Source organism: Psittacula echo (genome assembly GCF_963264785.1).
Source record: "Psittacula echo genome assembly, chromosome: 2".
In the NCBI taxonomy this organism is placed as follows: Eukaryota; Metazoa; Chordata; class Aves; order Psittaciformes; family Psittacidae; genus Psittacula; species Psittacula echo.
In genome coordinates this window covers 63,185,350-63,202,941 of record NC_137737.1, presented here as the reverse complement: position 1 = coordinate 63,202,941, position 17,592 = coordinate 63,185,350, and positions in this window count along the sequence as shown.

Genomic DNA, 17,592 nt, shown 5'->3' with positions numbered 1-17,592 from the left:
GGATGGACCAGGTGCTCTACCTGTTCCCACAGCTCTGTTAAATGTTAAGGGACATCAACTGGACAAATAAAAATGAAACCAGCATTGCTTTATGGAAAGAGTAACTTTATTCTACAAGAATACAACTGCTGTGGAGGAAACAAACAACAGTGGAAATCTTAAAGATGAAACAGTTAGCAGGTATATATGGTGTCAAGAATTATTTACATGGAAGAAAATATTTTAAATACACCAATGAATGTCAGAAATTTAATGGTGAAATTAAAACACTATTATTAGTGTCAGGATTTACATCATATATGAAGTATACAATATGAAGTGGAATAAGGTCAGAATAATTCAGGACTGTTATTACTTAGTTTGCAACAGAGACATTATATATCAGCCAGACCTATCAGCTAGACCAGCAGGGAGGGACACCCACAAACCAAAAACTAACCTCAGTAAGAGTTAGTATCAGAGAGTGAGATTGTTTAGACATCCGAGAGCTCTGCACTCCCCACTAACAGACTAACAGGGATATAGAAACATTTCTCCTCAGAAGAGAGGCAAACTATTGAACAATTCCTCTAGAACAACATAATCTGTTTTACATGGGTTTTGCATTTTCACAAGAACATGGCCTCACTTGTCAATTCTATCTGCTGTCACGAAATATACACTCTGCAGTGAAAATGAAGTGAGACCTGGAAAGCGAGAGCAGAGCTTGAAGGAACAAGATAGTATCTTGTTCCCTCCACAGCCCAGAGGCAAGACAAAGCATCCTCCTCCAGATTTTTATCTAACCTGTCCTAAGCCTCCCATGAAGGGTGTTTCAGAATTTCTCTACCTATCTCCCTCCAGTATTTAACTATTTTTACAACAGGAAAACAGACAGAAGAAAACTATCCAATGGGTGTACATAGCACCAGTTTTGAGCTGTGGATGAGGGGGTGGTGAGGGAAAGGCAATTCAGCAGACTGCCTAGAAGAGAAAGGCACACATGCAGAAAAGGTTGTACAAATCCTTTTCAGCTTTGTGATACAGGGGGCTTGATATAAGAAGCGGTAGCACCTGGAAGTCTGTGGAATTTAGGGGTCCCACTAAACATGGATTGTCTTCTACATCCTCCTTACCAGTTAACCATTCTTCTCCTTCTCCTCACTACATCTACATATCAGTGGGCCCATTCTACCATTCCTTCTCATTCTTCTCTACTTATCAGTTAATCCAAAGACAGACAGATAGGGCTGGTTTCAGCTACTTGTGTAATCACTGGGGCATCCAGATGTGACAAAGGTGAAAAGTTTAAGAAGAGGAAGACTCGTTTGCTTCATTTTGAAGACCCCTGCCCACAATAGGAAGACTCATTTACTTCATCCTGAGACCCTCACCCATGACCAAGGGGAGGCACTGCGCATGTGCAAAGGACTTTTTAGCGCATTATAATATGAAGCGGGGATAGATCATGAATATGTATAGGCGTGTAACTTTGGAGGATAAATGTAGCGGGAAAACGACACTGAGGGGTGCATACTTTGGAGGAGCGATCCCGATGCACCTCAGCGCTGAATAAAAGCATACCTACTTTACAACTTTTACGAGTTGTGGAGTCTCTCCGCGTATCATTTGCAAAGCTTGAAGTTGTTACAAGAGCTGTGTGACAAAGTTGTGTGGTCTCAATCCACTTTCTAGTTCAAGAGCCATTATGACAGAAAGCAAGGAATACTGCAAGCGGCACTGCACATCCAGCTCCAACTAGATACCAAGACATCCTTCTGCAGAGAGGTACAATTTGCGGATGAGAGCTGATGCTTCTGGAGAATCTCAAGTCAATTACTAGGAGAGTTAGAAGAAAGCTACTCACATACTTCAAGCTGGATCATGTAAATGCACAGAACACAAAAAATTATTGATTTTGCACTTGCTCAAATTCACAAATAACTATACTAGAAATACGACAAAAACTTTGCTATAGCACTGAAACTAAGTATTCTTCCCCCCTCAACTTAAGACTGTAAGCCCTCAAAAATAAAAAGGAATTATTAATTGATTCAAATCATCATTGTTGTACTGCAGTTAGAATCATAGAATCATAGAATATTTAGGGTTGGAAAGGACCTCAAGATCATCTAGTTCCAATCCCCTGCCATAGGCAGGGACACCTCATACTATTTTTCCTTAAGTGCTACTTCCTGAACTACAGTAATTCTTGAAAAAGTCTCAGCCTTCAGTAGGAAAAAAAAAAATAAAAATTCTCTTTCATTGCTCTAAAGAAAGTCTTACAATTTGAACCCACAAGACTGAGCCTTTCACAGATTGTCAAGACTTTAAATACTGATTTGTTTGGGCTGGGGTGGGGGTGTGTTGGTTGGTTGTTTTGGATTTGTTTGGTTTTGATTTTTTAAGGAAAACTTCACGGGGTAAAGTCATGATCCCATTTAAGTCAGTGTCAGGATTTAGGAGATCTCATTATGGTACTTAAACCCTCGCAATTGTTAATACCGCTATTTAAGATCTAATACTTTAAAAATGAATAAATAAATAAAATCAACTCTTCTTGCAGCTTGACCTAAGCTAATCATCAAAGCATCAAAGCTAATACTTGCAAATCCAGAGGATGCAAGTTTGTAAACATACTATGGACAAAACCAGGACACTAATCTCAGAAGAGCTGAATAGGGAGAAGTCACAGTTCTAAGGAAAATGCAGACACTCGCTGCCTCCAAAACATAAAGGCCACATAAAACATAAGGTTGTTTTGAAACAAGAAAGGTTTACAACTTCAGCCAAAGCAGTATCAGGTACAGAAAGGGCAGCAAAGGTTTTTCTGTTAATTCCTGTTCACTGCAATTTGAATTGTTGCAGTTCAATCATCTACTACATTTCACTTTGACATTATTGCAGTAATAGCAACAACGTAAACACTGTGGAGAAAGACAACAGAACAACTACATTTAAATTTAAGTTTTACTGAAAAAGTTTCCTGGAACCTACTTAAAAATGAAAATGAAACTTCCTAGTTTATGGTCTTCAGGTGACTGATATACCTTCATTAATTAACAATACCCCATACAGCAGAGGAAACAACAGTTTGGCACTTGAAGTCAAATGGATGTGCTAGGATTTTAGGGTATGGGGTTCAGGGTTTTTTTTGTTGGAAGACTATCGTGTTATAAAAACAGAAGTTACTTAAGCGCATCTAATTTATAGTAGCCTTCAAGGGTTGTTCAGAGATTGATCAGCAGAGACTAGCTCAAGCAATGTAAGTCAACAAAGCTAATTGACCATTTTTGAGATTACTGAACACCCAGCCCCTCCCTGAGATACACTCACTTGCAGAAAAAGAACTTGCATAAGATGGTGCGGGTACAAGAGCAGGGAGCCAGATCAGCCAAAATCTTGCAAGTGAAGTACATAAATACTCTTTCCATTTATGTCTTGCTATTTTATCACCTTCAAGAAAAGACTCAATGCAGCTGGATGCTGTACATCCATTTCTAGACTTCAGATCTTGTGTGTTGATATAACAGCAAATAGTAAATTGTCACCCACATGACTGTGCCAAGGTTTATATCCATTGTTAGTCTGATCCCCTGCAGAGAAAAAGCTTACTTGATCACTGTGTAAATATATCCCTTTTTTCACTTACAGTACACTGTAAGCCATTGACCACAGAAGAACAGATTACCAGCAGGTAATTAAATTCCTATAACTTCTGTAAAAACAGCCAAGCCAGACAAGACAAAATTGCAATGTCAACTTCTACAAGCCCACCCCCAAAAAAACAAGTCAACCAATTTCTATAACTGAAAACATAGCCCATGTATCACATCACCTGTGCAGTCTCTGGAAAGAGTGGACTACATGGAAAAAAATGTAGAGGCACATGCAAAGACAATGGAAAATTTTTGTTTGACCTCTAAACACAGATTCACAGAACGCTCATTAACTCTGTTGTTCAGAAAACTACTTGCTGTTATAAACAGCTAAAGCACACGTATGCACACAACCTCCTCCTGAGATGCAAACCTCTGGAGCCCCACCTCAGACCACTGAGCACATTTTATTTCTTTAAAATCCATCTATACTTAACCAGTGGAACCTTTTGTAACATGTACAAGCGTTTATAAACTGTACAGAGAAGCAGAGGGCAGATTTATCAAGGAAAATGCATTAGGACAGGAACCAACCACTAAACTGCCCCTTCATAAAGGTTAACTAACTGAAACCTGGCATTAGGCTAACAGCATTCACATTACCTCCAATTGGATGGACTGAATTCCTACCTACTCTGTGCAAAGTCACATCATCGTGAAAAATACTTGGCAATCATACCCTGGCACCATACAGAAAGATATTAGGTACTTAAATGGAAAAGCAACTATATCTGCAGTTAAATTAGATTATAAATTTGTACAGAAAGACACTTTATGACAGAAATTGAAAGCTAACTGCCTGACAGTAGGAAGGGTTTCTCCCCATGGGTACAATAACCATTACAGTGGTTCTGTGCTTCCTCTACAACACTGAAATTGGAGACTGATGGATATACAGCATCACAACTCCACCTTTGATCACGTATTTCCTACTAAGCATATACATTTAGTACCACTATCAAAACCAGCAAACATAAAGCATCACACATGCTTTCTTAAAGGAAAGATTTATAAGTCCATACAACCAATATGTGAAAAAGCCTACAGCAAGACCACTTTATTCAGCATCACAGAAGGAATAGCTGGAAAGGGTCTTAAGGGCTCCACCTGAAACAGATCCCATGTCTCTGCAAATGGGGAGAAAAGGGAATCAATTGTTTTTAAAACATTCCTGACAGAGATTTTGCTAGCAGGATCAGAAAGCTGTCAATGGAAACTCCTCATCTCCCATGGTACCACTGAAGTTTGCAGCCTGCTCAGCATCCCAAACCAACACAGGAGAGGTCAGCTGTATGGAAAGATGAACTAAACTACAGCATCTCCAGGTCACCAAAACTTCTGCACTCCATGCAGCTCATTAGAATTGACAGAATTGCAGCTCGCTGAGAGGCAACTAGTGAAGATATAACAGATCCGTACTGGCACGTGTTTGCTGTGGAACCTAAGTTTGTAGAAGTGCTACAGAAGTTCACCTCCAGCTCTCCACCACAGTACTCCCTGAAGGAAAATAGGTAAGACTAAACTGGACAAGCATCCCCAGAGCACAGCCTTATCCACAGACCATGACCAGTTAGCTTCAATAATGTATAAACAAGGCTATGCTGCATTTTCCATTGTCTTATGCTTACAGGAAAAGTATTAGTCCACGAATCTTGTACACACACACTCTCACCTTACCTGAACCACTCAGACAAACAATTTGATGTGTTACATGCAGCTCAACCCCATCATCTAAGCTACCAAAATGAGTATGGACAGTATGACCTATTAACTTTGCATTATACCAGGTTTTAAACAATTCAGGTTTGGCTCAAGACAAAAGCCCAACTAGGAAATACCAACTGCAGCTAGAAAATACCAAACACAAGGAGTAAATAATTAAACAAAGCAAATGTCTAGAGTTATAAAATCATAGAATCAACTAGGTTTGAAAAGACCTCTAAGATCATTAAGTCCAACCATTACTCCAGGACTGCCAAGACCACCACTAAACCATATCACTGAGGGACTCAGCTACATGGTTTTTGAACACTTCCAGGGACTGTGATTCTACCGCTTCCCTGGGCAGCCTGTTCCAATGTCTGATCACCCCCTCTGTGAAGAAATATTTCCTAATATCCAACCTAAACCTCCCCTGCTGCAACTTGAGGCTGCTACCTCTTGTCCTACCACTTGTTACTTGGGTGAAGTGACCGACCCCCACCTTGCTATACAGCCTCCTTTCAGGTAGCTGTAGAGAGCAGTAAGGTCCCCCCCAAACCTTCTCTTCTTCAGACTAAACAATCCCTGTTCCCTCAGCCGTTCCTCATCAGACTTGTGCTCCAGACTATTCACCAGCTTTGTTGCCCATTTCTGAACCCACTCCAGCACCTCAATGTCTTTCTTGTAGTGAGGGGCCCAGAACTGAACACAGGATTCCAGGTGTGGCCTCACCAGTGCCAAGTACAGGGAGACAATCACTTCCCTAGCCCTGCTGACTACACTATTTCTGATACAGGTCAGGATGCTACTGGCCTTCTTGGCTGCCTGGGCACAAGCTGGCTCACGTTCAGCTCTGTCAATCAGCACTCCCAGGTCCTTTTCCATGGGCAGCTTTCCAGCCACTCTTCCCCAAGCCTGCAGCATTGCATGGGGCTGTTGTGACCCAAGTGCAGGACCCAGCACTTTGCCTTATTGAACCTCATACCACTGGCCACAGCCAATTGACGCAGTCTGTAAAGTTGCATGACTCCTACTACAAGATATAGTCAAGGCAAAGGCAGATACAGAACCAATTTCAAAGAGTTTAAAAGCCAGTATGTCCTATATTAACTCCACTATCTTGTCATGCAGTCACTGTGAGGAACATTAGAGTGCTCCTACAGCAAAAACAGATAGGGAGGAACAGAGGGCAAACCAGCTTGTGATTCATTTTGTTCCCTCAACTATCTGACTCTTCACAGGCTATCTGTGATATCCTCCTGAAAGAGGTCAGGGGAACGATGGAACTGTCTTCTAGCTTTCTATAACAATCCTAATGTAGATTATGCCTGAAACGGGATCAATATAAATATCACACACAGTATTTTCTTCTGTTTAAGCTCTGCTCTACTGCTCAGAACACAATCTGACAAAGCATTTCACATTAGCACCATGCTCACCAGTCACATACGTGTTTAGTCCGTAACAAACAAACACTGACAGAAGACTGAAGAGAAACTTGCCAAGAGTAATACTTCTATATGCTTTGCATATATAAATATCCAAATACATATACACACACAAATAAGACAATGTAAAGCTATGATTTCTGAGCTCAGATCAGATATAGCTAAATACACATGCACTGTTAGGAAACACCCCATCAAAACTGTTTGATCCTTCATACACAAATATTTATTTTCTTACACGTATATAAATAAATCCACCTGTAAATTAAATACCAAAACATATACACATTCTCCCAACGCAGCCCCCCAGTGTTGCTTCCCACCATGGTCCCGGCCTAACAGGTTGCACACGCACAGGACACGCATTTTGCCACAAGCAGACGGGGGAGGAAGATAGGGAAAACTCCCTTTAGTCCGGAGGCACCACAGCTACCGCCGTCCCGTTATCATTTCAGCACGACGCTCACAGCACTCGTTCTCCCGGAGCCCTGCACACCGGGAGCGCGCCCGCCTGCGGGGCGGTTCCGGGCTGCGCTTCCCCGCGGACCCCAACCCCAGCCGCGGCAGCTGCGAAGCGTTCAGCTGAGAGAGTTAGTTCCCAGCTCCCAACCGGGGAGCTGGACAGCACCGACTGCCTTTTCCACCCCTTCCTCACCTGTACCGGCACCTGCGGCAGCGCCTAGGCCGCAGCAGTGAGCCTACCTGGCGGCATCGGAGAAAGGAGCTGCCGGACCCCCACGGCCCCCTTTCTCCGGCGCGGTGCTCGGCACCGGGGGCCGGCGCAGCGCTGGGGGCCGTGGGCGCTCGGCGGGGCCGGGCGGCGCGGTGCCGCCCTCCTCTTCGCCGCTGCTGACTCAGGAGCAGGCGCCGTCCCCGCACACCTCCCAGGGGCGGCCGCCGCGTTCCGCGCAGGATCACTGCCCAGAGACACCCCCTACCCCTCCCCAAAACGCACCGCTCGGAGCCGCCCCAGCGCGGAGGCCACCGAGGCAGCGGCTGCGGAAAAGAGGCACACCTGTGGGCAGCGGCAGGGACCCCGGGGAAGGGAGGGGTGGGAAGTGGGGACGCGGGGTTGGTCTGACTCCGTCCCCAGAGGGAGCAGGGGCTTCTTGCCGGCAGCGAGGAGAGGAGATGCCGCGCCTCCATCTTGAGGAGGGGGCGCGGGAGGGAGGCCGGACGCGGGGGGCAGTAAATGGCCCCGCCCCCTGGCAGGGCTGCGAGCTCGAAATAACGCCCCCGGCGTGCGGGGCCGCTGTTAACCCCACAGGGGGTGGGTGGTCTTGGCTTCGGTCTCATCCACGTCCACCTAGCGTGCCGCTGCCACCCTCCGCAGCGGGGTCCAGCTGCAGTGGAGCCGCGTTACCTTCCACAGGATTATCCCGAGAGGGGTTTTACCTTGTCTCGATCTCAGTGCTGCTGCTCGAGGTAAAGCAGCAAGAGGCTCCCAGGTGTGATCTTAAGCAAAAGTCTTAAGATGTTGAACCAACAAGATTTTGTGAGAAGGTGGCTGAGCCCTGGCTGTGCCACTCGACTTTGGGTACTGGTGTTCCAAAGGCAACAGCAGTATCCCTATTTGTCGGCCAAAGGGCCTCCAAGATGGGATCCCACCACATGTTGTCACACGGTGTGAAGGCTTCTCCAGACCTTTGCCACCTACATGGCTTTTAGGTGCTCCATGTCTACATGCAGTGTTCTGGGGTTAGCACCTGGCTGCCATAAGCCTCCCAGTCTACATGTCCTTTTTCTGCCTTCCTTCTGATTCTTACCTTAACAGCTTTATGAAAAACATTGGGCCAGGGACCTGATGCTGCTCAGCTATCAAAGCCCTGCATCCTAATGACAAGTATCTCTCTCTGAAGCAGCTGTAAGAGTACCCAGAGCTTATTCAGCACAGCTTTTCAATGAAATACTCAGCATTTCTGTGTCTTTGATTCTGCTCTATCCTAGTTCTTGCCTCATTCACATTTTCTGCTGAGAGACTCTGACATATTTGGAGTCAGAAGATGCAGAAATGGTTTGTTTCGTTGTTTTTTTACTCCAAAATAATTTTCGCGTTTGGGAAGAGGCATTTTTCTACTCAACGCCGAAGTCCATGTGACACAGAGAAGTGGTTTAAGTTTGGTCATCTTAACAATTTAAGCAAACTATTTCAAGTGAAATAAAATGCAAAGAACTGTGAATTTCAAGCTTCAAGGACAGGCTTCATGCTGAATTGCACCAGCCTGTCAAGGTCCCAGATCTTCTGTTCCACCTGCTAGTGATGCTAGTGCATTGCCAAATTCTCTTTAGTCTTTAATGAATTGCCAACGCTTGGGGGTAAGTGGTATTTTGCAGGTGGTATAAAATTATGAAAAAAAAAAGTGCTCTAAAGATGTTAAAGTATCATCTCTTGAGCACACAACTGCTTTTACCTCATCTTTTTACCTCTTCTGGCTCCTACCTTACCAACTTCTTTTGACAGCAGTCTGTATGACATCTCCTGAAGCTACTTAAATCTTCCTTGGTATGGGGAGCCTGTAACTCATGTGTTTGCTCTGAAAAGCAAGGAATTAAATCTCTGAATTGTAATAGTGGATTGCTTGTGAATATATATGAAGAAGCCTAAAGTAATTGTCATGACATTTTTTAAAATATTTTTTACTGCCATGTTGTTATGTGAATTTTGAGTGTTTGGTTTCTGTGATTTCCATGTGTTGGCTGTTTTGGGCAGCTTATGGAGACTAAAGTCTGCTTACTTACTTAAGTAAAAAGGAGCATGTGAAATCTACAAATTATTCTAATAACTCTAAAGGATCAGTGAGAAGACTGCTATCATTTTCCAATATTGCCTAAAGCTACTTGACTTTGAGGAGGAAGTGTGTGTGGAGAGAGGAAGCCTGGCTATCCTTGCTTTGTGAGGTAGCCTCATTTCTCATGCCTTGCAGCCTTCCTGTCAGTACTGGGGGTTGGTTTACTGACCCAGTGAGGGAAGAGGATTGTCCTCCAATGTTTGGCATGGTTGTGTAGTTCTAATTTTACTGACTACAAAACCACCAGATATGGTGGCACTATTTAAACAAAAAAAAAAAAAAAGTTTTCTGCAGGAAAGATTATTCACTTGTATACTCAATACTAGCACTTTTTGAATGATCTGTGCAGGTATGCAAAAGTCTCCTCAGCACAGGTTCACTGAGACAAGTCCTCTGTGTGTCCTGTCGGGAAGTACCTCCCATTATCTCAGTGAAAGCAGGAGGAAAAGGATGAGAGTAGTAACTGTCCCTCTCTGCACAGGAGTGGCTGATCCGGTACCCCTGACTTTTTTGTATGCAGATTGTCTTCTGCATTGAAAGAACAAGACATAAGCACAAAGGCATCAGAGCAGACAGCTCCCATTCGAGAGACCCAGCAGCAGCACCTGGTGCCTGTTCACAGTCTGCGAACTCCAGAAATGCTATGAAATGGTGGAACAGACTGTGAGAGCAGGTTTGCTGCATATGGCTGAGGCTAAGATGATATTTTCTTGCAGAGCCAATTCTTGCCTTTCATATCATTGATGAACTAATAGGCTTAGCCCTCATGAAATACTAGGCTCAGTGTGCTGTAATGCTATCTGAAAATCATTAAAACTTCAAAATGTAGCCTTCTAGGTAAATGTTGATCTAATTCCCTCCAGCTGCCTTCCCATAGTAAGTCCATTCATTTGATCAGACAAAAGCCTTGTGAAGCTGTCATCACTCAGGACACTGTCAGACATCCAGGGGTATTTGGGAGTCTGCCTCTGGGAAGCACCCCTCAACACTGCCAAACAGCCCTTCTGAGCAGCTTGGTATTGTGACAGGTATAATGTTACTGTGGCATGCAGGAAAGTTCCTCCCATCCCAGGGGGCTGGTGAAGCCCTCCCAGTCAGTGCTGGGAGTCACCCTGTTCTCCTTCCCCTTCTCACCTGGTTTGCTCACAGTTTTCCGTGTGACATCTATTCCAAAAGAAAGAGGTCTAGGAGATGTGCTGTTTTGGTTACAATAAATCTTTGTTAGATTGTATTGTGCTTCTCTGAAAATACTCTTTCCCTACTTTTCATCTTAACTAGGTAAAAAAAAAATTGATCTGTTTCAGTTTAGGGAAGTGTCTGCCAACACTGAAAAAGGGGGTGGTATTCACCTTCAAGGCATCTGAGACAGATTTTCTTTTCTGATTTCTCAATAATTGTGAATTTTTTTGAAAGCCACAATGATTTCTCCTTCTTAGCCACATTTGTTCAGTGTTGACAGTTGTGTTCACATGTTATTTCTACTGCCAGTCCAGGTAAATCTTCTGCCTCAACAAATGTTGTCCGAGTAGGTTTTTATTAGCTTCTCTGCACCCCCCACCACAAAAGGTTAGAGTGACATGGTATAATCCTTTCCTTCCTTACTTTGCTGAAGTATGTTATCGTTCACTGAGGCAGATGTATACTTTTACCCTTTTACTTAATCAAAACTGTAGTTTAGAGCTGTGTTAGATGTTTTTTCTTTACACCTGGGCCAGGAGGTATGCAGGATTCCTGATCTAAGAGAACAGGTTACTTTACACTGACTAACTCTCTCCTCAGGCCAGTTGTTCTTGGTGATCTCACAGTTGTACATACACGCCATGACCTACTGCAACAGAAGGCATGCAGCCCCATGACCAGAGGGTGTGGACAACCTTTTGCGTGAGCACGATGTGTCCCTGTGCCCCGGAGGGCACAGTGCATTCATTGCTCAGCAAGGCCAGGCCAGCACCCTAAGGTGGTGGGAGCAGTGTGTGATGCTGACAGGACCTGGGGGCTCTTTCCCTTCTGATCACACTGCAGCAGTATTTCCCTCATGTTTGTCGCTGCCTGCAATAGCTGATTCCTGTAGTATCAATCATTCCTTAAAAACAGGTCAGCTATGGAAACAAAGGATTTAAACACACTGACATAGTTTACACGCTCATTTAACTAGAGTAAAATGACTGTCCCTCCTGCCTTTCTGGTTTCACAATTGGCTTCATGACCACATCCATGCTGGCAAAGGTACTTAACCAGAAATGGTCCTTCAAGGCCACCCTTCCAAATCACCAATGGGAATAGGGATATTAAAGCAGCTGGAGGTTTTTGAAAAGATGAATGGTGTCATCATGGTCCATCACTGTACTTTTTATAAAAAGTGATGGAGGGCCCAGAACAGAAAATCCAAGGCATTTGCAATTAGCCAGGCTGAGCTTCAAGTGGTTTTATATCTCACAGTGTAATTTTATCTTGAGCAGTATCTTTCACATAACACTTATTTTTACTTTTATTTTATGTTGGAGAGCTGCTTGTTAAAAGTACATATCAAATATTTCTTACACAAGTGCAGTCAAACCAAAGATTCATCTAATGCAGTACTCTGTCCCATATCATTGCCAGAAGTAGATGGCTATGGGAAAACATACTGATTTCCTGAACACCCACACTGTGCGTCATACAGTATATTCTTGCTTTGTACAGCTTTCTTTAGTGTTGCTGAAATTCTGCAGTATATTTTTTCTGTTACTACATGTATCGTACTGTCTGGACAGCTATTTTCCGATGCACAGAAGCATGTTTCATGGCTTAGAGGGCAGCTCTTCCAGAAAGGTAGTTTCAGCCAGCTCTTGAATAATGGGTCACTTCAAACACCTGGACTCAAAAGCTCCCTAATGTTGGAGCTAAACATCCAGATTTTTTGTTCAGGGCAAGCCTAAAGATAGCAAAGATTTAGCACTATACTTTATATCCACACTTTTGGCAATGTTACCAGGATGCTTTTTGCTGGGCTCAAGGTGTTTTGGGGACTAGCTTTTACATAAAGCTTGCAACTTCCCCATGAATTCCAAACATAATTTTAATACCTTAGGTTTATAACACTAATAGCTTAAGAAGTCATTCCCCAACTACAATTAACAGAATTTAATTTGGTCCTAAATAAAGCATGATGATTACAAATTTGCAACTCTCTTCATGGAGTTGTTTAATCAGCTGGCTACCAGCATTCTCAGTCAGCTAACAAACTGAAAATGCAGGCTTTGAGGTAAGTCAATGTAATCTGTTTTAAAAAAGGAAAGTAGGCAATTTGACAGAAGAAAAGGAAATACCTAATTATTTAAATGATGTAATTACTATAATTATAATTATTATAATTATTTAAAAAAACCCAAGCTGCATATTGTTCTGCAGCTAATCAGACTCTCCTCACAGGTTCTGTAATGTCTTAGTATAAGAAGCCATTTAAAATTGCAATGTAATATTTTAAAAGGCAAACTCTGGGTCTCTGGATATTGTTTTTATATTACGTTTCTAAGCAGATGATAAGACTGTCAATTAACTTTATCTGACTTTAGAAGTCAGTGTATGTTTCAGAAATTAAAGCCATTTCTATTTTTTCTAATTATTGCATAATATTAATATAAAAATTAAATATTTTTCTAATTACTGTTCTAATAGTTATGTATTTCTTTCTAATTATTGCATATATTTTTTGCATTGAAAAAGTTATTGTCAATAATATTTTATTAATAATAGGAAGAAATAACTAAAAATTTCCTGTATGGCTTGAATAAAAGTGATCAGATTTAAATGTAGCAGCTATGAGGAAATAAAGCGAAGTCCAATGACAAGAACAGTTCCAAAAATGCACAAGACAGAACAAAAGCAATTCAAGATTTTCTTTTAAATACTTGATACTAAGGATTTCTAGAACTTTAGGCAGAAAATGGCCATCTATTAAAAATAAAAAAAAAAAGAAGAAGAAGAAAACTTTCATAGGAGGAAAGGTTTTTTTTATTCAAAGTCGCATTATGGCAGAGAAATGTGATCTGTCACATGTGGTTTTGACAGCAACAATATTTAGAAGGGTATTTTAATTTTGTTTTGCTTTGTCTTCTTAAGAGTAAATATTACAGCTAATAGGACAATATAATGTGTTGTAGCATACTATAGCAAATTCTGAGGTTTTGCACAACAAGAAGTGATTGATTTTCAGCACATTTTTTTTATATCTGAAAATAATAGGTATTTTTTTATTCAGTTTGAAAGAACTGAAAAGCTTAGGTCTTAGAGAACTGTGTTCTAATGAAAATGCAGGTTTTAGTGTTTTTTTAAATATATGAATTGCAGAATTACGGACAGGACCTATTTTTACATGCAATCTGATGTAGATCACTAGCAGTTCAGTTCTTGAATATAATTCAATGGTTTCAGCTGTGTGTTACCTCTGCAGTTTAGATACTTAAACATATGAATGCCTGCATAAAGTTGTATTTGCAATTTTCTGGGCAGAAAAATGTAAACCTAGCTAAGTTCATTTCCTATTCTGTCCCTTTTTATGTTTATAGGCAGTTTTGTCTCATTTTGTTGGTTTATGTAGTGCAGCAGACATTTGTAAATGCTTGTGGTTCTTTTTAACAAGTAGCTATTGTACAGTGCAGATTATCCCTGTTGGTAAAGTAATATTGGCCTTGAATGTAGAAAGCATTCTGCTCTGAATCAGTTTCCTTTGGTCTGGGTTGGAATTCTATTTGAGAATAATAGAGTTAGGATAAGCATTATTCCTGTATTTGCCAGAAGATACTCAAGTGCTTTATTTCAGACAGTGTAGTTATGCTGTATACTTTTCTGTGTTTGACAGCCTTGGTAAACATCCTTTCCTTTTCTAACAAACTTACTAACTTGGTTAACTCAAAGAACTCCACTGAGAATGCCTTCAGGATTCAAATGTGTGAAGAAAGATTTATTACATATAACTGCCACATGCAGAAGGACTATACCCCTGCAATCTTGACTTGTAGCTGCTGTATTTTATAACAACTTGTATCCTTGGCAACAAATGGTGTCGAAGAAAAATGCCAGAATCACCTAAGTAACCATGGAGACCAAAACAATGTTTTGGTAACTGGATAATCTAACCTACCTACATGACATATGACTTGATATTTAATACATGGAGACACTAGCTTGAAATTAATCGTTTGGAATGAGTTATGTGTTCTTATAAAACATGAAGAAACAAGCTACATATAAAATATGATAAAGAAAAATGAGATGTCTCTTCAGTCTTTTCCTTTCTGATCTCACAGATCAGGTAACCAAGTTCTGTTGTTCTGTATCCACTAATAACATGGAGCATTTGTGCATTCCTGCGCAACAGCTTACATTGCCAGTTCACTGCACCTTATGTGTGCAGGTTCCTGTACCTCCCCACATGGGGTAGCATCACACAAATACAGCAGCGAATGTTCCCCAGCAGTATATCTCTGAAGGAATAAAATATCCTTGCACTGTGATGATACTCTTTAGTCAGTAGCTGGTTTAGATGTCATTCAGGGAATTACTGAATTCTGATCTGGCCTTGGTTTGGCTTTGAAATAACTACTTATTCTCCCATGTCATTCAAGAAACAAGTTTCTGAAGGACTAAGAGTAGTCAAATTGTGTAAAATACTTTCATATTAAAAAATGGTTTCTGTTGCTGTTTTGAGTAAGATGCTCAGATTAAGACTCTTGCCTGGAAAATGGGGGAAGACAGTTTGAAAGAAGGAATTTGAAAATTCTCTGATGCGTCTGGTCTCGACTGCTCTCTACAGTTGCTTTAGAAAACTGCAACCGGCTTCAGCTGTACTCGGGAAAATGCTGCGGGAAGTCAGTCAGTGAAATCCCGTTACAAAAAAGACATATAACTTGTTTTTAACAGGGTACTTTTATCCAGTAACAACACAGCATCCTTTGAGAAGAAGCTGGCACGCAGGAGAGGATATCTAAGATTCGATGCGGGAGGCTTGATCTTTTCTTTCTTTACCTTAAATTCTCATGCTCCATCTTTTGTATGGGTCTGGAGTCCTTACTGCTGAGCCGGGTGGGAGAGCATGGCAGGGACAAAGCAGAGGGGACTAAGGTTACTGCAGTGAGATAATTAAACTTGCACCTGAAGGTTAGTATACATGAAACTGCCTTTGCTTCATGGTGGCCAGCTACTGCATCCAAATGTGAAGTGTAAGGGCAGTAGGAGGTATGTTCATGCTAGCTTACTGTCCCAGGCTCACCCTGGGATGTTGGGAAGCAGCCCAGGGTATCTGAAAAGTTTGTTTATTTATTTATTTTTAAATCAGTGAAAAGGAAAGAATGCAGATGACAGATACTCAGATGATCTTGGGAAGTAATTGCAAGGAAAGAAGGTGGTGTTGGTATAAATGACAATTATACATGATGTCATTAAGCTTATTGCAGGAAAACTCACCAGCGCTGATTTCAGGTACAGACAAAGCCATTTGAAGTCAAAAAAATAGAAAGGTAATTACAGATAGGGACTTCTATAACAAAAAGCCAGATACTGAGATATCTACAGTCAAATTAACTACTAAAAAGAAGTTTAAAGAAAGGGGAGAAATTTCGGAAAGCAGCAGTGAAGGTCACTAGCAAGTTGAAAGAAAAGTCTGAAAAGTGAAAGATAAGAGAGAAATATGGTTAGTTTCTCTAACACAGCAGACCAATGGTTTAATTATTGTTAGGATGAAGGTGAGGTTTTTCAGGCTACTGCTTCTTACTAAGAACTTACAATGACATTTGAAAACTCCCTAAGCTCAGCCATAGAAAAGGATGGCTCCTGAAAAAAAGGGATTAGCTGGCTAGAGAAACAAAATACGTCAGTAGTGAAAGGAACAGAGGAAATAATGCTGGAATGGATATGTAATAGAATTACCACATCATAAAACATTGAGCTGCTAAGCCAATTAGGAGATATTTAATGAGGCTGATGTAAGAGTTTGGTACATAACCAAAGTACTTCTTAGAAAAGCTTGACTGTAAATGGCTGCTGCAGTAGTGGTTTGTATGTGACCTTGTAACTGGTGGAAAATATAAGCTACTTCACCTGTCCTTTCTTGGAGTCTTCTTTGATTTAGGTATATGATAATAAAATGCACCACTGGTTATTTTATGAAACCAACACTGGCATCTCTTTACAGATGGCCTGAGATTTTCTAAAGAGAATTTAGAGTATATAGAAATACTAGAAAAGCTAAATATTATCTTTCAGAAAAGCAAAAATCTAAAACAACTGCTAAATTTTACTTCCAGTTTCAAATAATCTTGAAGCAGCAGCTACAGATTTGCTGACCTTTTTTCTCTTCTGTAGCTATTCTATCATTATAGGTAGGTAGAAGCACTTATTTAAGCTGGCAATCTCTCTCCACTGTAAGAGTCTGATTTTGGCAGACAGAACACTTGAGCTGCTCTATCCTCAACTCTTCCAGAGCTATATTACTCTTTAATAATATTTGAAAATGGGTCAAGCATTCCTATGACTCTCTGGTCTTCCCTTCTTTTGAATGGAATTTTGAAGATAAACCTAACCACCCTTTGCCTTTAGCTGCTCCAATTAAGCCTGCCCCCAAATGCTGCTAGCTGTAAATGTTTGGGGAAAAAAATAATTCAGTGGCAGAGTGTTTAGCAGCCACTTTTTCTGGTGAATTCATTCTCTGAACTTTCATTCTCCGTACTTTCATGTACTTTTTCACTGACTTTCCGGTGGCATCTCTGAACTGCAGGAGACTGGTCCACATCAAATATCTTATTTGAGAATAAGTTTGATTTTGTGTCCAGTGTGCAGCGAACTCATTCTGGATCAAGGGCACTAACCAAGACAGGGAAACGAGAGACTGTGAATTACTGGGAAACCTGTAGTAAATGAATACTGCACGTAAGTGTTGGCCATTCCTGTGTCTTCATGAGATACCTAGGTAAAAGGCTTCGTGCTCAGTCTGAATCTGTGCATGTAATGAGACTGTAAAAATGCATTGTTTAACAGAAA